The following is a 22,881-nucleotide window of genomic DNA, read 5'->3' as shown; positions in this document are numbered from 1 at the left end:
AGCTCAACAAGTAGTTTTTAAATATAAGCGTTAATTTTCATTAAAGAAGAATCTAATTTTTGCTTCACCAAATATGCCCTTGGTCGGCCATGACAAGAGCAAAAGAACTTGGAATTTGGAAATTGGACATTGTGCTATTTATATAAACAGCCAAAGTCCTCACAAATTTTTGCCCAGAAAGGAAGAATGAGAAGGCATCAGAGAAAAAATGGGATTTTCAGTAAAGGGTGGTTGCCCTCTCTCTGCTTTATGTCCATGATTTCTCTGTTCTTAAAAAACCAACAACCCTTTGAAAAAAAGAACAAGAAAAGGAAAATATTATAACAGCTGATTTGCACAAATAGCCATTCTCGTCAACAGAAAAGTTTTCTCCGTCAATTTGGTTCTTGACTCTGTATAAACAGCCAAAACCTCTTGAATCTCTAGAAAAAAGGGGCTATTATTATGCTCTTCCTTTTTCTGCTGCTGCTACTGCTGTTACAACAGCTGATTTTGCACAAGTAGCCACTTTTATGTCCCTTTGTATTTACAAGGTGACAACTGATTTGCACAAATAGGATACTGAAATGGGCTGTGATGATGATTTGCTTCTTTCTTTCTGGGCAATATCTACTTTACATGCGTTGAGAAAAAACCGACCCGTATCTTGGCGGGGCGACCCGTGTATGGCAGTAATTTGCAAACCGGTGTCTTGCAGCCATGACGTGTGTCTGCATTCTCTTTGCATGTTCATAGAATATACAGCAAAATCTGAGCCCTAGATACCCATTTTGGGTTCTTTAGTTTTTTCTTGAAAACCCAATTTTCAGGTGCAGTTTCCCATCAATTTTTTAGCTCAAAAGTTGAGGCATTTGGAGAAAAAAGGGGATTTTTAGATAAAAAAATGAGGCAATTGGAGAAAAATGAGATTTTTAGCTCAAAAATGAAGTAATTGGAGAAAAAATGGGGGGCGGGGGTAGCTTAAAAAATGAGGGAATTGGGAAAAAAATGGGATTTTTTAGCTAGAAGATGAGGCGATTGGAGAAAAAATTGGGATTTTTTGAGGGTGGTTGACCATCTCCAGCATGCCTATGATTGCTAGTTTGCATCAGCTCTAACCAACAGCCCTTTTTGTATAGGAAAAAGGTCCAAATTTACCCCTCAACTAGCAAAATGTTCTCCAATTTTCTCTAATTGGAGAAAAAATAGGGGGGTGGGGGGTGGTTAGCTTAAAAAATGAGGGAATTGGGAAAAAATGGGATTTTTTAGCTAGAAGATGAGGCGATTGGAGAAAAAATTGGGATTTTTTGAGGGTGGTTGACCATCTCCAGCATGCCTATGATTGCTAGTTTGCATCAGCTCTAACCAACAGCCCTTTTTGTATAGGAAAAAGGTCCAAATTTACCCCTCAACTAGCAAAATGTTCTCCAATTTTCTCTAATTGGAGAAAAAATAGGGGGGTGGGGGGTGGTTAGCTTAAAAAATGAGGGAATTGGGAAAAAATTGGGATTTTTTAGCTAGAAGATGAGGCGATTGGAGAAAAATTTGGGTTTTTTGAGGGTGGTTGACCATCTCCAGCATGCCTATGATTGCTAGTTTGCATCAGCTCTAACCAACAGCCGTTTTGTATAGAAAAAAGGTCCAAATTTACCCCTTAACTAGCAAAATTTTCTACTTTGAGAAAATACGACCCGTATCTTGGCGGGGCAAACCGTGTAACCGGTGTCTGCAGCCATGGCGCTTGTCTGCTTTTTCTTTGCATGTTCATAATATACAGCAAAATCTGAGCCGTAAATGTTTTAGCTCAAAGAATGAGGCAATCGAAGAACTTGACAATTTCTGTCATGCCTATGATTTCTAATTTGCTCTAATCAACAGCAATTTTTGCATATGTATGAGTGTGTGTGTGTATGTATGTCTCTTTTTGTCTCTCTGTCTGTGACTACTTTGCTCCTGCGTTTTCAGGCAAAGCATAGATAAGAGAGGAACTTTCCTGGATTCGAACTCAGGACCTCTTGTTTGGTGAAACCCATGTCATTTTCTTCTTAGTATTAGCTCAAAGAATGAGGTATAAGAGAGAATTGTGGTATATGCATGTAAACATTGGATCTTTTTCTATAGCCATGTTGTTGTTGCTCCTGGAATTTCTTCTGTTTCTCCTGTTATTGCTACTGTTGGGCTGTTTTATGAACCAAGCAGCAACATATCAATGTAATAACAGGGAGAATTTAAGGCTGTGATGATAACATAAGGAGGCGGTCTTCCCTTGTCCTAAGCACCGTTTTCTGATACACTCACGAAAATGCCTCGATTGAAACATACATGGCGGGGGTAACCTGGAGAGGTTGCAGCCATGGCGGGGTAACCTGGAGAGATGATGCGCATCTATACATGTTTTTTGATGGAAAATTTCGAACCCGGGTCTGTACTGCGGCATGGTACTATTCTTCCACTAGACCACTTGTCTTTCTTAACATGATGCACATGTATATTGTTTGGATACGAGTCGGTTTTCTCCATGAAACATTCGGCCATTTACTTTACAATGAGGTTTATATGTTTGGAAGGTTCAAAAGGATTAGAGAACTATAACATGAAGCAGAAGGCCAAATGAAAATGGCAAAAATCTCATTAGTTCAAGTCTGAGGCTGCTGGATTCAGAGAGTTGTGGGGAGTTGTTTGAGTGGTTGCCCCCCTCTGTCATTCTTAGCAGCCAATAATCACTCAATATTTCCCAATTTCGGACCACTCTTTAGCAAAATAAGTTCGACGAGGCAGTGAAGATTTTCACTCTTGACTCATCAGATGGTTAAGCTTTGCTATATCTTGGCGTGGCAGCTTTTGGTTGGTCTTATGAGATATGGGAGCTATTTGGTTTCCGTGTCTCACAAAGGCTTCTCATTCAGCTTGCAGCCATGGCAGAGTTTAGCTTATGCCCGAGAAGAGGCTAATCTGAGCCTCCCAAGTATCTGTATGCTTTCAAAGATGAGTCTTTTTTATGGAAGTCGAGAAAGGTTGACATTTTCTAAGGGTGGTTAGTCTCTTTCTCTGAAGTTCAGTATAGCCAATGAATTTTCCAGTACTTCTGTTACAAAGATAGAGAGTAACAGCCCTTTCATCAGCTAATGCCAAGTATGTTCTTGATGATGATGACGTCGACGACGATAGGCATGGTTATGGCAAACAAACAACAACAAACCCAGTGTACGCAGATCTTATCCCTTACCCAGTGAAGGTAGATAGGCATGGTTATGGCAATAAGAGAAAATACATATTCTGCCCCCTATTGTCCAGGAAAACCTGAATCCTTAACCCTGAACTTTGTGAATGAAGCTATGATGATATTCTCCCGGAAGCTTGAAAATCAGATTTTTGAGCTGATTCGTATCTTGGCTAGGCAAAGGCAGGGAATTTATGAGGTAAGTTCTTATGTGCTTCTCACAAAGGTATCTGCTTTTTGCAGCCATGTCGGATTTGCCCTTCTTTTCTGATCGCAGTAGTAAGTACACCCTCCGTTCCAATTTATGTGAACTGAAAATGTCCAAATTGCTATAGAAAAGTTTCCATCTTTCCAAAGAGGCAGTGATGATATTGCTATCCTGAGCTGAAATTGGAGGCATGGAGAAAACCGACTCGTATCTTGGCGGGGCAAACCAGGATCATGCAACTGATTCATTTTGCAGCCATGGCATTGTCGTCTTCTCTTTGCCCCATATTACACAGATCTGAGCCTCAACCCTCAGTAACTTTAGCCCAGAAAGGAAGAATGAGGCATCAAAGAGAGAAATGGGACTTTCAGTAAAGGGTGGTTGCCCCTTCTCTGCCATGTCCCTGATTTCTCCATTCAATAAAGCAACAACCCTTTGAGAAAAAAAAGAAAAGAAAAGGAAAATGATTCTGCTGCTTCTGCTACAATAGCTGATTGCACAAATAGTCAATTTTATGACCCCTTGTATTTCGAAGGTGACAACTGATTTGCACAAATAGGATACTGAAATGGGCTATGATGATCTTTTGTTTATTCCTAGGTTATCTACTTTTACATGTGTGGTGAAAGATCCGACCCGTATCTTGGCAGGGCAATCCGTGTATGGCAATCATATGCATACTGGTGTCTGCAGCCATAGTGTGGTCCCTTTCTCTTTGCATGTTCATAGAATTACAGCAAAATCTGAGCCCTAAAAACCCAATTGGGTTCTTCAGTTTTTTCTTGAACACCCCATTTCAGATGCAACAACAACCCAGTATAATCCAACTAGTGGGGTCTGGGGAGGGTAGTGTGTACGCAGACCTTACCCCTACCCTGTGGTAGAGAGACTGTTTCCGATGGACCCTCGGCTCTCTCCCTCCAAGAACTTCCCACCTTGCTCTTGAGGTGACTCGAACTCACAACCTCTTGGTTGGAATTGTAGTGTGTTCTCCACTAGAGGTGCTCACCACTAGAGATGCAGTTCAAAAAATGAGGCAATTGGAGAAAAATGGGGATTTTTTGAGGGTGATTGACCATCTCCATCAAGCCTATGATTTCTTTTTTACTTTTAGCCTGTGTATGTTTCTTTTTTCCTGATTTTGAGTAATTTTACAAAAGAGCCCGTGATGATAATAATGTCTCACTTTCTGGGCTAACAAAATCGGGCATTGAGACAATCGACCCGTATCTTGGCCTGGCAAATCCCCTCTTGTGCATGCAACTGGTGATTTTGCAGCCATGGTGTTGTTGCCTTCTCTTTGCCTGATATCAATGCAGATCTGAGCCTCAAATTTTGGGAATTGAAATCAGGTACTCTTGTTCTTTGGAATCTATTAGCGTTTGGCCCATATTCCCAGAAAGGAAGAATGAGACAACAAAGAGTTGGGATTTTGGGATTTTCAGTAATGGGTGGTTGCCCCTCTCTGCTTCGTCCATGAGTTCTCCATTCATGAAACCAACAGCCCTTTGAGAAAAAAAAAAGCGACAAACCATACAATCCAAACAACATCTGTTGAGTATCTACTTCTGTGAAAGGGGCTATGCTCTTCCTTTCTCTGCTTTTGCTTCTACTACAACAGCTGATTTAAACAAATAGCCGCTTTTATTGCCCTGCATTTGAAAGGCCTTAACTGATGTTGATCTTCAGGGGGTCACCTGAAATGGGCTATGATGATGATTGCTTCTTTCTGGGCTATCCACTCAAGGCAGTGAGAAAATCCGACCCGTATCTTGGCGGGGTGACCTGGTATGGCATTATATGCAAACCGGTGTCTGTAGCCATGGCGTTGTTGATTTCTCTTTTTTCATGTTCATATATACAGCAAAATCTGAGCCCTAAAAGTTTTTTGTTGAACACCCTATTTCAGATACAGTTCTCCATCAAATTTTTAGCTCAAAAAATGAGGCAATTTGGAGAAAAGATTGGTTTGTTTAGGGTGGTTGACCATCTCCATCATGCCAATGATTTCTTTTTCCTTTTAGCTCTAACCAACAGCCGTTATTGTATAGGAAAAAGGTCCAAATTTACCCCTAAACTATGCTAAAAAGCCTTGTTTTGCACTTAGTACCTTTTGTGTTCAGGTAACATGACTTCAAACCAAAAGCACTTTGCTTTCCCAGTGAATGCAGTTGAGAAAATCCTACCCGGTTCTTGGCGGGGTGACTCAGTATGGCATCATTGTAAACCGGTGTCTGCAGCCATGGCGTGTGTCGCTTTCTCTTTGCATGGTTCATATATACAGCAAAATCTGAGCCCTGAAGTCTACAACCGTTTGATGGTCTTCTTAAGCTTACGGCCATGTCGGGGTTTAGCTTATGTCTCAGAAAAGGTGAATCTGAGCCTCCCAAGTATCTGTTTGTTTTCAAAGAACGAGGCTTTTTGTGGAACTCGAGAAAGGTTGAGATTTTCTTAAGGTGGTTACTCTCTTTCTCTGCAGTTCAATTTAGCTAATGAATTTTCCTGTACCTTTGTTGGAACGAGAAAGCTTAACAGCCCTTTCATCAGCAAAATGGCAATTAGTGGGATGTCGAGGTTAAGCTATTGCAATAATAAGCAGTAAATAAGTATTCAACCAGAGGGCAAAAGTAGAAAATGCTGTTTTAAGGGACAAGACTTTGAGACAATCAGCAGTCACAAAGCTCAGAGAGAAGAGAGGAGGCTTGCAGAGAGGAGGAGTTCTTCAAGGGTTCTTGCCCCTCTGCTACTCCAGTGACTTCTATATGAAAATAAATAAAATAAAATCAAACAGCCCTTTAAAATCGAAGAATTAACCTAAATAGCTACCCAACCAATGGTACTCTGGTTCTTGTTTTCAGTTTTTTGTTTTTACTCAGAATGATCCTTATGTTTCGGTGTTGTACTAAATTCATCTCTGCAACTCCTCTCCAAAAAAAAAAACAGAAACTGACGCTGTGATGATACTTTCTTCTCTTCTTTCTCTGAGCAAATGAATGAGCAAGAGAAATAAAGGGACTCAGTATCTTGGCTGGGCAACCTGGATGGCAAGTGAGTTTTGTGCATGCAACCAGTGTTTGCAGCCATGACAATGTCTTCATTCTCTTGTCTTATCGACAGTTCTGAGCCTCTATTTACTTTTTAATAGCTTGTTTGGAAGGTTGTTACCCAGTGTATTGTGTTGTTATTTAGGGTGTCTTTGGTATGAAGGAAAATGTTATCATGATGCAATCAGTTTTTGGTTACCAATGTATCCCTATGAGAAGAAGAAAATTGGGAACTATCAGTTTACAAAAGAGGCAGTGATGATAATAATGTTTCACTTACTGGGCTAGCAAAAATCGGGCATTGAGGCAATCTGACCCGTATCTTGGCCTGGCAAATTCCCTCTTATGCATGCAACTGGTGATTTTGCAGCCGTGGCGTGGTTGCTTCTCTTTGCCTGATCAAAATGCAAAATCTGAGCCTCAAATTTATATATCACTAGACCATAACATCCTTCCATTTTAAGCTAAGCAGTAGATAAGTATTCATCAGAGGCAAAAACTAGAAAGGTTGGTGCTCTAAAATACTTAGCTTTGAAACATGCAAATGATAAATAAAGAAGAATGAGGCATGCAGAGAGGAGTCTTACACGGGTGGTTGCTCCTTTCTGCAACTCCAGTGACTTTTCATATGGAAGAAAAAAATCAAACAGCCCTTTAAATCTCAGGGAAATTGTATTTAATTCCCTGTTGAATTTTTTGTCCTAACATTAACCGCTCGGCCATTGGTATTCTGGTTCTTGTTGTAAGTTTTTGACTCAAATGGTCCTTGTGTTTAGGAGTTGTACTAAATTCATCTCTTCAACTCACCCAAAAAAAAAGAAAAAAAGAAACTGAGGCTGTGATGATACTTTCTTCTCTTCTTTCTCTGAGCAAAACAATGGGGAAAGAGAAATAAACAGACCTGTATCTTGGCGGGGCAACTTGGATGGCTAGTGATTTTATGTCATGCAACCGGTTTGCAGCCATGTGATGTCTTCATTCTCTTGTCTTATCAACAGATCTGAGGCTCACTTTACTGTTGTCTTTGCCATGCTGGATATATTTATCATGATGAAATTAGTATTTTTCCTTGAGCTGAGGGGCTACTATTGGAAACAGTCTCTCTACCTATACAAGGTTCTCTCTACCTATACAAGGTAGGGGTAAAGTCTGCATACACACTACCCTCCCCAGACCCACCTGTGAGATTACACTGGGTTTTTTTTTGTTGTTGAAGTCGGTGTTTGGTTACCGATGTATCCATATGTGAAGAGAAAAGTTGGGAAATTTTCAGGAGAGAGCCAAAGGTTTTCGTTAAAGAAAGTTAGCCTAGAAAGAGAATTGACCCTAACAGAGGGAAGGGATTTTCTGTTAAGGGTGGTTGCCCCTCTTTGTTGGCCTAATGATTTCTATTTTAGCAACTAAACCAACAGCCCTTGTTGATGAAATAGTCAGAGGAACAGAAACTATGAACAATTCAAAATATGCATGGATTTTCTTCAATCTACAGCTTCAGCCTAAGATCTCAGTGTGTGTTTCATTTTCCTCCTTTCAAGTAATTGTACAAAAGAGGCAGTGATGATAATAATGTTTCATGGGCAAGCAAAATCGGGCATTGAGGACTAGCCGACCCGTATCTTGGCCTGGCAAATCCCCGGATCGCCTGCATTTGAGGCTCTCTCTTTTGCATGCACCTGGCTATTTTGCAGCCATGGCGTGGTTGCCTTCTCTTTGTTAGTGCAAAATGCCGTATCCCTCATTTTTTCTCTTATGGTGTCTTTGGTATGATGGAAAATCTTTATCATGATGAAATCAGTATTTGGTATCAATGTATCACTATGAGAAGAGAAAGGTGGGAAATATTCTGGACAGAGCCAAGAAATTTCCTAAAAAAAGGTCAGCCCAGAAAGAGAAATGAGGCTAACAGGGAAGGATTTTCTGTGAAGGGTGGTTTCTCCTCTCTGTTGTGCCCCAATGATTTTCTTAGCTACTAAACCAACAGCCCTTGTTCATGAAATACAAACAGCTTTTCAGTTGCAGCCAGCTTCAGCCATGTGTTTGTTTTTCCTGCTCTTGAGCGATTGTACAGATTACGGAAGAGGCAGTGATGATGAAGTTTCACTTTCTGGGCTAGCTGAATCGGGGACTAGGGCAACTTGACCCGTATCTTGGCCTGGCAAATCACTGGATGGTCGGCATTTGAGGTTCCCTCTTGTGCATGCAACCAGTGATTTTGCAGCCATGGTGTGGTTGACTTCTCTTTGCCTGATAAATGCAGATCTGAGCCTCAAATTCTGGGAATCGAAATAGGCACTCTTGTTCTTTAATCCATTAGAACTCAAAGGATATAGTGGTACGAGCCCATAGAACTGACCCTGTTCAATTAAGGTAGTCGTTTTTTATATATGGAAAAGTGATGGACCTATAGATCGTGGTATAAATGAAGGTCGTCATTGAAATCCATTAATGTCTGCCTCTAAATTTTAACTCAAGCTCCAGATCATAAGAATGAGGTATCAGAACGAACACTTATTATAAGTTTAGCCCAGAAAGGAAGAATGTGATATCAGAGAGATGGGATTTTCTGTTAAGGGTGGTTGTCCCTCTCTGCTATGTCCATGATTTTTCCATTCATGAAACCAACAACCCTTGAAGTGAAAAAAGAAACAAGGAAATAGCCACTTCCTCTGCTTCTGCTGCGACCACTGCTGATTTACACAGATAGCCATTCTTATGGCCTTGTATTTAGAAGGCCACAACTGATTTGCACAAATAGGATACTGATATGGGCTGTGATGATTGCTTCTTTCTGGGCTACCTACTCACGGCGTTGAGAAAATCCGACCTGTATCTTGGCGGGGCAACCCAGTATACATCATTTGCAAACTGGTGTCTGCAGTCATGGCATGTGTCGCTTTCTCTAGGCATGTTCATATACAAAAAAATCTTGAGTCCCAAAATCTATGGCAACCTTTGATGGTCTTAAATGGATGGTCGTTTTCGGGAACTGGAAACCCACTTGGGTTCTTCAGTTTTTCTTTAACACACCCCATTTCAGATGCAGTTCTCTATCAATCTTTTAGCTCAATAAATGAGGTAGTCAGAGAAAAAACAGGATTTTTCAGGGTGGTTGACCATCTCCGGCATGCCTGTGATTTCTATTTTCTTTTAGCTCTAGGTAAGAGCTCTTTTTGTTTATGCATGTGTTTGTGTAACCAACCCCCATATATTAAGGATCATTTTCTCCTGTTTTCTGTTACTGTTACAGTCTATTCCTCAGAGGCTGCGGCTGCGTTTCCACTTTCCATGGTAAAATAACAGCAAAAGCATACAACTTGAAATGGAAAAGGGAAAATAATGGGGCTGTGATGATAATTTTGCTAAGAAAATGGCATCGGGCATTGTTATTTCAGCCCCGTATCTTGGCGTGGCAATCCATATTGTGAGAAGGCACGGGAGAAAATATGTTATTGATATATTGAATGAATAACTACAATACAAGAGGTCCCTATTTATAGCTATACACTACAAGGAGATATTACTCCTCTTCCAATGTGGGACAAGACTACACTATACATATCTATAAACTAACACTCCCCCTCAAGCCGGTGCATACACATCATATGTACCGAGCTTGTTACACATGTAACTAATACGAGAACCAGTAAGAGACTTAGTGAAAATATCTGCTAGTTGATCATTCGACTTTACAAACTTTGTAACAATATCTCCTGAAAGTATTTTTTCTCTGACAAAGTGACAGTCGATCTCAATGTGTTTAGTCCTCTCATGGAACACCGGATTTGACGCAATATGAAGAGCAGCTTGGTTATCACACACTAGTTCCATCTTGCTGATTTCTCCGAACTTTAACTCCTTGAGCAACTGCTTGACCCAAACTAACTCACACGTCGCCATAGCCATGGCCCGATATTCGGCTTCGGCGCTAGATCGAGCAACTACATTCTGTTTCTTGCTCTTCCACGAGACCAAATTACCTCCTACTAGAACACAATATCCAGACGTAGAACGTCTATCAAAAGGTGATCCTGCCCAATCAGCATCTGTGTACCCAACAATCTGCTCGTGGCCTCGATCCTCGAATAGTAATCCTTTGCCTGGAGCTGACTTTATATATCGAAGAATGCGAACAACTGCATCCCAGTGACTATCACATGGAGAATCCATAAACTGACTTACAACACTTACCGGAAAAGAAATGTCAGGTCTAGTCACTGTGAGGTAATTCAATTTGCCAACCAACCTCCTATATCTCGTAGGGTCTCTAAGAGGCTCCCCATGTCCAGGCAGAAGCTTAACATTCGGATCCATAGGAGAGTCAATAGGTCTGCAACCCATCATTCCAGTCTCCTCAAGAATGTCTAAGGCATACTTTCGCTGTGAAATAACAATACCTGAGCTAGACTGAGCGACCTCAATACCTAGAAAATACTTCAATCTGCCCAGATCCTTAGTCTGGAAGTGCTGAAAGAGATGTTCCTTCAGATTAGTAATACCATCCTGATCATTACCAGTAATAACAATATCATCAACATAAACCACTAGATAAATACACAGATTAGGAGCAGAATGCCGATAAAACACAGAGTGATCAGCCTCACTACGAGTCATGCCGAACTCCTGAATAATTGTGCTGAACTTACCAAACCAAGCTCGAGGGGACTGTTTCAAACCATATAGTGACTTGCGCAATCTACACACACAACCATTAAACTCCCCCTGAGCAACAAAACCAGGTGGTTGCTCCATATAAACTTCTTCCTCAAGATCACCGTGGAGAAAAGCATTCTTAATGTCTAACTGATAAAGAGGCCAATGACGTACAACAGCCATGGACAAAAAGAGACGAATAGATGCTACTTTAGCCACGGGAGAGAAAGTATCACTATAATCAAGCCCAAAAATCTGAGTATATCCTTTTGCAACAAGACGAGCCTTAAGCCGATCAATCTGGCCATCCAGGCCGACTTTGACTGCATAAACCCAACGACAACCAACAGTAGACTTACCTGCAGGAAGAGGAACAAGCTCCCAAGTGTCACTCGCATGTAAAGCAGACATCTCGTCAATCATAGCATGTCGCCATCCTGGATGAGATAGTGCCTCACCTGTAGACTTAGGGATAGAAACAGTGGACAAAGAAGATATAAAAGCATAATGTGGTGACGACAGACGATGATAACTTAAACCGACATAGTGGGGATTAGGATTAAGTGTGGATCGTACACCTTTGCGGAGTGCAATTGGTTGACTAAGAGGAGACAAGTCCGCAGTAGGTGCAGAATCTGATGCGGGGCGTGAATCACCTGGGCCTGATGCTGGATGTGGACGACGATGATAAGTCAAGAATGGTGGAGCTGCAGAAGGTTGAACTGGATTATGTGGAGGAACTGGAGCTATAGGTGGTGGAGCTACAATCGGAATTGTAGGTGGTGGAACTGGAGCTATAGGTGGTAGAGCTACAACTGGAGCTATAGGTGGTGGAGCTACAACTGGAGTTGTAGGTGGTGGAACTGGAGTGACTGAATCTCCAAAAGATGAAACTGGTAGTACCTCAGAAATATCTAAGTGATGACCTGAACCTGTGAAGTATGATTGGGTTTCAAAGAAGGTAACATCAGCGGACATAAGGTACCGCTGGAGGTCAGGAGAGTAGCATCGATACCCCTTTTGTGTTCTCGAGAAACCCAGAAATACGCACTTAAGAGCACGAGGAGCTAACTTATCTGTTCCTGGAGTAAGGTTATGGACAAAACAAGTGCTTCCAAAGATACGGGGTGGAAGAGAGAACAAAGGTAAGTGGGAAAACATGACAGAGAATGGAACTTGGTTCTGGATAGCTGAAGATGGCATACGATTAATAAGATAGCAAGATGTAAGAACGGCATCCCCCAAAAACGCAACGGAGCATGAGATTGTATGAGTAGGGTACGAGCAGTTTCAATAAGATGTCTATTTTTTCTTTCAGCTACCCCATTTTGTTGAGATGTGTACGGACAAGATGTTTGATGAATAATCCCATGAGATTTCATAAACTGCTGAAATGGGGAAGACAAATACTCTCGGGCATTATCACTACGAAATGTGCGAATAGAAACCCCAAATTGATTTTGAATTTCAGTGTGGAAGGTCTGGAAAATAGAAAACAGCTCAGATCGATTTTTTATCAAAAATATCCAAGTGCACCTGGAATAATCATCAATGAAACTAACAAAGTAGCGGAATCCTAAGGTGGAACTGACCCGACTAGGACCCCAAATATCTGAATGGACTAAAGTAAAAGGTGACTCTGCTCGATTATCAAGACGTCGAGGGAAATGGGAGCGGGTATGCTTACCAAGCTGACATGACTCACACTCTAGAGCTGACAAGTGAGATAAACCAGATACCATTTTCTGAAGTTTTGACAAACTGGGATGTCCCAACCGTTTATGTAATAAATCTGGTGAATCAGTAACAGGACAAGTTGTAGAAGGAAGACAAGATGTGAGTCCATGTGATTTAGCAAGGATAAGGTAATAAAGTCCGTTTGATTCACGCCCGGTACCAATGATCCGCCCCGTACTGCGTTCCTGTATAAAAACATGGTCATCAAGAAATAAAACAGCGCATTTAAGTGATTTGGCTAAGCGACTAACAGCTATGAGATTAAAAGGACTATTGGGAACATAAAGGACTGAATCTAAAGGTAAGGAAGGAAGTGGGCTTGCTTGACCTATTGCAGTTGCCATGGTTTGAGACCCATTGGCCATTGTGACTTTTGGAAGAGATTGAGAATACGAAATAGTAGTGAAAAGAGATTTGTTACCAGAAATATGATCTGATGCACCTGAATCAATGACCCAAAACTCAGAGGATGAAGATTGGGAGAAACAAGTCACGCTATTACCTGTTTGAACAACAGAAGCTATCTCAGACGATGTCTGCTTACATGTTTTATACTGAAGGAACTCAATATACTCTGCTAAAGAAACCATCCGACTATTCAAAGCATCGGTCCCCCCCATGTAGTAGCTGAAGAAATAGCTTGAAAAACACTGTTTACAGCAGGAAAACAGAACACTGTTCTTCGCCGGAACACTGTTCACGCCGGAACACTGTAGCTCACCGGAAAATTCCAAAGTTGTCGGAATTTGTTGTAACCAGGATGGATAGACTCGGAATTCCTCTGTGAGCAAGCTGTCCTGAAGAAATATTTTCAAAAAAAAATGGCCGGAGAAGTCACTGTTCACGCCGGAAAAATATAAAAGTGGCCGGAATTTGATTTGAATTAGATGGGTAGGCTCGGAATTTTGAGAACACACTGTCCTGAAGAAGCTTCGCGAAACAATGGCCGGAAAGTGGTCGGAACCCTCGCCGGAAAAGTTGTTTCCGACACGTGGAGGAGCGTGGCGGCTTTTCTGCCGGATAAAATTTCAAGTGGTTGGTAGTCGGAGGGTGATCTACCTGATGATGATGTTGGTTTTAGCACAACACCGACAGAAAGTGACTTTCACTTAGACAAGCCTTAGGTCACCGGAAAAATTACACGATGACTAAGTTCTTTCTTCCCGGTTAACGCTGGAATGACGCACAGCGATCTTTTCTCACTAATGCTCTGATACCATGTGAGAAGGCACGGGAGAAAATATGTTATTGATATATTGAATGAATAACTACAATACAAGAGGTCCCTATTTATAGCTATACACTACAAGGAAATATTACTCCTCTTCCAATGTGGGACAAGTCTACACTATACATATCTATAAACTAACACATATTATAAGGTTTGCAGCCATGGCAGTGTCAAATATCTCAGTGCCCGAGTTAAATTACAGATCTGAGCCTCAAATCTTTCATCCAAATCATCTCTAATGAGCAAAACGAGATGAGAGTTAGCCCAGAAAGAAGAATGAGGCCAACAGAGAAAAGGATTTCTTGGAGGGTGGTTGCTCTCTCTGTTTGGCCTATCAATTTCTGCATAAACCAAACCAACAACCCTCTTCTTTTCTCTTTATTTTTTTCAATTGGTATATTTAGGGTGTTCATGGTTCGGTTTAGTTGACCAAAAGAGAAGGAAAATATCAGTTTCCATTGCTGTGATGCTGATAGCAATAGTACTCTCTCCGTTCATTTATGTGTCCTGAAACTGTCCACAAATTGCTATGGGCTATGCCAAGTTTTCAATTTTCCAAAGAGGCAGTGATGAGATTGCTAAGATGGGTTATTATTTGGGAAATGGAGAAAACCCGAATCTTGGCGGGGCAAACTCGGATCATGCAACCGGTTCATTTTGCAGCCATGGCGTTGTCGTCTTCTCTTTCCCCCATTTTACACATATCTGAGCCTCAATTTCCAGTCTTTAAATAGGGGTCCTGAAAACGGCTATATGTGCACTTCCCCCACTTTACTGTGCTGAGAAAATCTGACTCGTATCTTGGCAGGGCGACGTGGTATGGCATCATTTGCAAACCGGTGTCTGCAGCCATGACGTGTGTTGCTTTCTCTTTGCTTGTTCTTAAAAAAGCAAAATCTGGGTCCTAAAACTTTTAGGGCAACCATTTGATGATCTTGAATTGGACGACCGTTCTCTGGAACCGAAAAACCAAATTGGTTCTTCAGTTCTTCATGAACACCCCATTTCAGATGCAGTTCTCCATCAAAATTTTAGCTAAAAAATAAGCAATCTGAGAAAAAATGGGATTTTTTAAGGGTGGTTGTCAATCTCCACCATGCCTATGATTTTTTTTTTTTTGGGCTCTAATCAACAACCCTTTTTGCATATCTATGATGTGTGTATGTATTGTATGTCTCTTTCTGTCTCTATCTATCTGCGACTACTCTGCTCTTGTGTGGCTGCATTCTTAAGGCAAATCAGCACAAAAACATAAAAAAGGGTCTACAACAACATACCCAGTAATATCCACACCGTGGGGTCTGTAATCACACCTTTCTTTCGAGCTAACCAACCATGGAGCTACCGTCCAACAAGCAAAACGACTTCTCATTCACCGATAACTAAGCTTTGACAAGGGAGAGGGGGACCAAACCATTAGGAGGAAGAAGCAGATGGAAGACATGGTCACTTGTGAAAGAACTAGACGAAGGGGACCATCACAGTTGGGGCGGTGGATGACAGGCTAACTCACCAAGAACATCAGGAGAAGTTGGGGAAGACTTGGCTGCGGCAAGTCAAGGAGAGGTTAGGTCAAGGAATTTTAGACAGAAGTCTTGCCTGCTAGGCAAAAGGATAGCAAGTTCCAAATTCTGTCTCGGCAGGACATGTATTTTTATTAGTATGAAATTCATAAATGAAGTAGTTAATGGTAGGGTTACAATTATCCTTTTTGTAATGACGAATCTTGTATGTGTTCCTAAGAAAAGGTAGGAGGAATCAATGACAGGATATCGGATTTTCGAATTGAGAGACAGATTGAGAGAGATCAAGAATTCTCACCATTTCTTAGATTCATGGACCCAATTCAATTCAGTGGGATCTTTCATTCACATTTTTTTCCACCAAGAATGTTTTCTAAAACTCTTTGATCCCCGAATTTGGAGTATCCTACTTTCACGCAATTCACAGGGTTCAACAAGCAATCGATATTTCACGATCAAGGGTGTAATACTCTTTGTAGTAGTGGTCCTTATATATCGTATTAACAATCGAAATATGGTCGAAAGAAAAAATCTCTATTTGATAGGGCTTCTTCCTATACCTATGAATCCATTGGACCTAGAGATGATGCATTGGAAGAATCTGTTGGGTCTTCCAATATCAATAGGTTGATTGTTTCGCTCCTGTATCTTCCCAAAGGAATGTGTGTGTGTATGTATTGTATGTCTCTCTATCTATCTGCGACTACTTTGCTCTTGTGTGGCTGCGTTCTTAAGGCAAATCAGCACAAAAGCATAAAAAAAGGGTCTACAACAACAACATACCCAGTAATATCCACACCGTGGGGTTTGGGGAGTTTAGTGTATACGCAGACCTTATCCCTACTTTGTGAGGATAGAGAGACTGTTTCCAATACACCCTCGTCATAAAAAAAAAAAAAAGGGTCTCTTCGTGTTAAATTGTCTTTTATAGATCAGAGTGTTTTTACTATACAAAAGTGGAGGTCCAGACCCTGGTATGAACTATGAAGAATGAGGCCAACATAGAGAAAATGGAATTCTTGTTGGATGGTTGCCCTCTCTGCTTGGCCGATGATTCTCCATCAACTAAACAAACAACCCTCTGCAGAATTACATACTAGTACTGATTTCTCTGAGCTTAAACCAAACATCCTCTGATCCTAGCTTTTGGTTGTCAAATATTATCCGAATGGGCTCTATGGAAAGGTTGTCATTTTTCGAAAGAGGCGGTGATGATATTGCTAAACGTGGGCTGATATTCAAGGGCGTAGAAACTGTCTGACCCATATCTTGGCAGGGCAAACCCGGATGGTTTGTGATTGAGGCTTCTCTGTCACATGCAACTAGTTCTTTTGCAGCCATGGTGTAGTCGCCTTCTCTTTGCCCCATTTTAAGCAGATCTGAGCCTCAGTTGTCTCCCATATCTTACTTTGGGTGTATTTGATTTGGCGAACCCCTCGTAGATTTTAGCTCAGAAAGGAAGGAGGAGGAATCAAAGAGATGGGATTTTCTTAAAAGGGTGGTTGCCCATCTCTGCTATGTCCCGTGATTTCTCCATTCATAAAACCAACAGCCCTTTAAGGAAAAAAAAACAAGAAAAGGAATATGATAAACCATTCCAACAACACCCCCTTTAATATGTACTTCTCTAAAAAGGGTTTTGCTCTTCTTTTCTCTGCTTCTCCTGATTTTCACAAATATCCACTTTTATGGATTTGTATTTGGAATCCACGACTGATGCTGATCTTCATAGATCCAGAAAATTTCACCGGATGCCCCTTTTGAGAGAAGGTGTTTAATAATGATCCTATATGTGCAAATCTCCCTCACAGATCACCCGAAGTGGGCTATGATGATTGCTTCTTTCTGGGGGGTCTTTTGCACAGCAGTGAGAATTGGCCCAGAAGGAAGAATGAGGCCAACAGAGAGAAAATGGATTTCTTCGAGGGTGGTTGCCCTCTCTGGCTGGCCTATGATTTCCCCACCAGCCAAACCAACAACCCTCTTCCTTTTGTTTTTCCAGTTGGTATATTTGTGAAATTACATAGCTTTTTAAGCAAAAGAGAGAATTCTGAGGCTGTGATGATACTGTCTTCTCTTCTTTCATGAGCTAATCATTTGGTCAAGAGAAGTAAAGGGACCCGTATCTTGGCGGGGCAACCCGGATGGCAAGTGATCTTTGTGTCATGCAATCAGTGTTTGCAGTCATGGCGATGTCTTCATTCTCGTCTTATCAACAGATCTGAGCCTCCATTTTACTCTTATAGCTTGTTTGGATGGTTGTTACCCAGTGTATTGTATAGTTATTTTAAAAGGGCATCTTTGGTATGATGGAAAACATCAGTAATTGGTTACTAATGTACAACTCTGAGAAGAAGAAAGTTCAGAATCAGGGAGAGCCGAGAATTTTCCTAAAAAAAAGTTGGCCCGGAAAGAGAAATGAGGCTAAGAGAGTGAAGGGATTTTCTGTTAAGGGTGGTTGCTCTTCTCTGTCAATGATTTTCTGTAGCTACTAAACCAACAGCCCTTGTTCATGAAATGCAGAGAAACATCATATGCTTTTTCAGTCTACAGCTTAAGCCATGGATCTCTGTGTATGTGCGTTTCTTTTTCCTCCTTTGGAATAATTTTACAAAAGAGGCAGTGATGATAATATTCTTTCGCTTTCTGGGCTAAACAAATTGGACATTGTGGACAATCCGTATCTTGGCTTGGCAAATCCCTTGTTGTGCATGCAACCGGTGATTTTGCAGCCATGGCATAGTTGCCTTCACTTTGTCCGAGCAAAATGCAGTATCTGAGCCTCAAATTTCTGGAAATCGAACTCGGGACGTCTGGTGCTTTGAAAAATGTGGTATGCGTGTGAAAGATAGATCTTTTGTATATACCCTTGTTGTTTTTGTTGTTGTTGCTTTGAGCCGATGGTCTATCGGAAACAGCCTTTCTACTTCCACGAGGTAGGGTAAGGTCTGTGTACACACTACCCTCCCCAAACTCCACTTGTGGGATTACACTGGATTTGTTATTGTTGTTGTTAGTATATTTGTGAAATTTTCCCATAAAAGAAGGCTAATATCTGCGCCATTGATGCAATGCTGATAGCAGCAGTAGTAGTACTCCCTTCGTCCAATTTATGTGCCTTGAAACTGTCCAAATTGCTATGGAAAAGTTTCCGTCTTTCCATAGAGGCAGTTTTGATATTTGCTAATCTGGGATGAAATTTGGGGCATGGAGAAAAACAGACTTGTATATTGGCGGGGCAAACCCGGATCAGGCAACTGGTTTTGCAGCCATGGCATTGTCATCTTCTCTTTGCCCCCATTTTACACATATCTGAGCCTGAACTGCTGATGTTGTGGAATTTGCAGGTTTTGAACCAAATGGGAACCCATTTCATTTTAGCTCAAAAAAATGAGGCAACGGAGAAAAATGGGGATTTGTTTAAGGGTGGTTGACCATCTTCCGATATGCCAATGATTTCTCCTTTGCTCTAACCAACAGCCCTTTAGAGTATGTATGTCGGCGAAGTGCACATATAACCGTTTTTAGGACTCCTATTTGAAGAATAGCTGAAATTTTATAAAAGTGATAGCATCTTACAGTCTACAGATTAAAGAGGCTCAGCCCAGTTTGTAGAATTAGGCCAACAGGGAGAAAAGGGAATTCTTTGGAGGGTGGTTGCCCCCCTGGTTTGGCCTATGATTTCTCCATCAACCAAACCAACAACCCTCTGCAAATGTGATGCTGATAACAGTAGTACTATTCAATGTTCTGATATTTCTGGGCTAGCTTAGACCAAATGTTTTTTGGTCCAAAACATCCACAGATCTGAAAATTCCACTTGTTTTAAGTAATTTTTTGAAGTTCTCCAAACAGACTCTTATTGAAAGAGGCAGTGACGATATTGATAGTCTGGGCTGATATTCGGCGCATATCGATAATACAACCTGTATCTTGGCATGGAAAACCTGGATGGTTTGTGATTAAGTCTTTTCTTTCAGGTGCATCTGGTTCTTTTGCAGCCATGACATTGTCGTCTTCTGTTTGCCCCATTTTTTGCTGATCTGAGCCTCAATTTCCAACTAGTCCTTCTGGGTGTTCCACGACGCAAATTCCGGACCTCTTTGGTGGAAACCCATGTCATTTTGTTCTTAATATCGTCTCAAGGAATGAGGCAAGTTGTTGTTGTTGAGGCTGCAGCCATGGCGGTTTCTGATGAACTTAATGCCTGATAAATTGAAATTTGAGCCTTGTTATATTGAGAAAACAATCTGTGTGGTCCTTAATGTATCGGGATCTGACTATTTTGGTCCTTGATATATAGTCCTTAACAGAAATGGTCCTTTATGTTTGAAAAAGGTGAACAGTTTTTAGTCCAAAACCCTTACACTTAAAAGAAGACATCAAAGCTCCAGTTAAGTTTAACAGATCTTTTCTCCTATTCTTGCTGCCATTGGGCTGTTTTATGAACCAAACAGCAAGAGATCAATGTAAGGACAGGGAGAATTAATGCTGTGATTGTAATGCCTTTTTCTTTTTTGAGCAATTTGGTTTAGGCGTTGAGATGATAACAGCCATATCTTGGCGGGGTACGTGAGAAGGTTGCAGCAATTACAGTTTCTGAATTAAACCCAATGCCTGATTCATTTGAAATCTGAGCCTCTTATGTACAGGATGCTCATGTATATTGTATGTATACTACATACCTATATACATACATGCATGCATACATATCATGAGAAAATGTCCAAAATGGTCCCTTATCGAGGCAATGATGATATTTAAATCTATCCTTCTGAGCTAGTAATTGAGCATCGAGAGTAACCGGCATGTATCTTGGCCGGGCAATGACCCGGATGCATGTGATTTTCTTACATGCAACTGGGGGTATTGCAACCACGGCGTGGCTGGACTTTGCCTGAACATGAATAAGATCTGAGCCTCCATTGTCCCTTATATTTTACTCTGGCTGTATTTGACATGGAAGAAACGGTTTCAGCAAATAGATGAAGCAAAAGGTGAAACAAAAATGGCAAAAGTCTCATTAGTTTAAGTCTGAGGCTGCTGGATTGACAGAGTTGTGAGTGGTTGCCCCTCTCTGTCATTCTTAGCAGCCAATGATCCACTCAAAGTTTCCCAATTTCAAACCACTCTTTAGCAAAATAAGTTCACTTAGGCAGTAAATATTTTCATTCTTTACTCATCAGATGGTTGAGCTGAGCTTTGCTATATCTTGGCGTGGCATCTTTTTGGTGATCTTGTGGATATTGGAGCTATTTTTTGTTCCTGTGTCTTGCAAAGGCTTCTTAAGCTTGCAGCCATGGCGGGGTTCAGCTTATGTCTGAGAAAAGGCAAATCTGAGCCTCCCAAATATCTTTTTATGTTCAAAGCACAAGGCTTTTTATGGAACTCAGAGGAAAGTTGAGACTTTTTTAAGGGTAGTTTCTCTCGTTCTCTGAAGTTCAATTTAGCCAAAGAATTTTCCTGTACTTTTGTTATAAAGAGAAAGTTTAACAGCCCTTCAAGAGAAAATACATATTTTGCCCTAAACTTGTCCGGAAAAACACGAATCCTAAACCCTAAAGTTTGTGAATGAGGCTGCGATGATATTCTCCAGGAAGCTTTAAAACCAGATTGGCTGAGCCTTTTTCTTTCGTTCTTTGTACGCTCATGTTCTTTCTTCTGCATAATATCAGGAAGAATCCTCATTTCAAAAGATATGAAAAAAGTCCAAAGAGAAACGAAGTGAATATTGAGGATTCATATACTGTCTTTAATCAGTTTGATATTGAAGCTAGTTGTTGCTGCAGTTATCTACACAATATTCAAATTTTCATGCCTTTGTTTCAATCTTGAACACTCGAGAAGTTTCAGAGGCAGTGAAGATTATATACAATGAAAATGAAAAGTGAAGAAGATTAGAGTTGATTCATGGCCTGGCTTGGTGAATCCAATCGGAAGGTTTTTCTTATAAGGCAACCGTAGATTGTGCAGCCATGGCAGTGTTAACTCTGCTCTTTTTTCCTTTTCTCTTTTTGATTAAATAGGCGAAAATCTGAGCCTCATTTTAACGTGGTTTATGTACACTTTTACTAGTCTTTCTGGAAATAGATTTTGATTACCTTCATTATTGTGGAACCATTGAAGTCAACAGCTCCGGATTCCAACTCTAAATCCTGAAGAGAAATGGGGTTTCTGGGTTGAGTACAAGCATTTGTTATATTGCCAGTTTGAGTGACTTTCAATCTGGATGAGGAGCTTGACTTTTCTCCTTCGGACTTAAAATTCGGTCTTGATTGGGTTGATGGAAATTGGATCTGCCCGCATGAAAAGGTAATAAATTTTACCTTCTCCAATTTGCTTGTGTTTATTTAAGGTCAATTTTGGCTAACTTTGAACTGCATCTTGGAATATCCTCAAACTGAATAATGATCGCAGTACTACTTTATGATTAATACGTTTATGTTGTGCTTAAATTTTTGTTACGTCTTCTATAATTAAACTGCTATCGCAAAGCATGTTACAGAGTAAATTTGTGCAGCTATCAATATCATTAATCAGTACTCTTGAATGCCAACTAATTCAATTATAGATGGAATGACAGTTTATAGGCATTCAGAAATACAAGAAGGAAAAACCAGCTTATGTCGCATTGCTTCAGGCGGCCCTCAGCTTGAATATTTCATGAGGCCTCAAAAGTGCAATTCTCTGATTCTTGGCTACTGAAGTTCAGAGCTATTGCTTTTTTTGAATGTTATTTGCTTTCAATTGCACCATGATCTTTCTTTTTCTCACCCAATAGTGTTGATTTATATGAATGATATATCTGTTTGACAAATTTTTGTGCTGAATATTTTGCAATTGCAGCATCCACTGGGTGATGATCATGAGATCAATCATGTCATTTGAATTAGTTGAGATACGGAATGTATTTTACAGCAAACATTATTTGCATCCACTGATAAATTGTATGAATAAATTTGGAGCTCAAAACTCTGTTAGTTCTCATGTCTTCATAGTACAATCTAAGTTTGTTTTGTGCTAGCCTAAATATTTGACTGCTTGTAAGTTAAATGGTTATCATCTGTGTTAAGTTAATAATAATCTTTTTACCGATGATTGCAGCCATGGCAGTGTTAATTCTGCTGCTTCGTTTTTTAATTAAATAGGCGAAAATCTGAGCCTCATCTTTAACTTGGTTTATTTACTTTTCTTTGTCAAGTCTTTCTGGAAATAATTTTAGATTAGAAATATTTAAAGTTAAGCTATACATGTTTCATCTGAAAGATTTTGGAGGTAGGAAAACTTAT

At 40.6% G+C, this 22,881-nt stretch overlaps 2 long non-coding RNA genes across 5 annotated transcripts in view; one reads left to right on the top strand and one right to left on the bottom strand.

The window, feature by feature from the left end:
- LOC138893253 (uncharacterized) overlaps positions 1-20,305 on the bottom strand; it is a 99,373-nt gene extending 79,068 nt beyond the window's left edge. Inside the window, exon 1 of the long non-coding RNA XR_011408282.1 lies at positions 20,232-20,305. This is a non-coding gene — a long non-coding RNA (uncharacterized lncRNA). The remainder of the gene's footprint in view (positions 1-20,231) is intronic.
- On the top strand, positions 118-22,579 carry LOC104089876 (uncharacterized). Of its 4 annotated transcripts, none has more exons than XR_011408278.1 (4): positions 118-927; positions 1,014-7,456; positions 17,819-21,904; positions 22,176-22,579. It is a non-coding gene; the product is annotated as an uncharacterized lncRNA (long non-coding RNA). The 4 variants fall into 4 exon arrangements; XR_011408279.1 differs by lacking the exon at positions 118-927 and having other exon boundaries at positions 1,400-1,618; positions 1,945-7,456; XR_011408281.1 differs by lacking the exon at positions 118-927 and having other exon boundaries at positions 1,851-7,456; positions 22,183-22,579.
- The last annotated feature ends 302 nt before the right edge of the window (positions 22,580-22,881 follow it).

Source organism: Nicotiana tomentosiformis, chromosome 6 (genome assembly GCF_000390325.3).
Source record: "Nicotiana tomentosiformis chromosome 6, ASM39032v3, whole genome shotgun sequence".
Lineage (NCBI taxonomy): Eukaryota > Viridiplantae > Streptophyta > Magnoliopsida > Solanales > Solanaceae > Nicotiana > Nicotiana tomentosiformis.
Note: the sequence above shows the minus strand (reverse complement) of the source record. Positions and strands in the feature narration are given on the sequence as shown.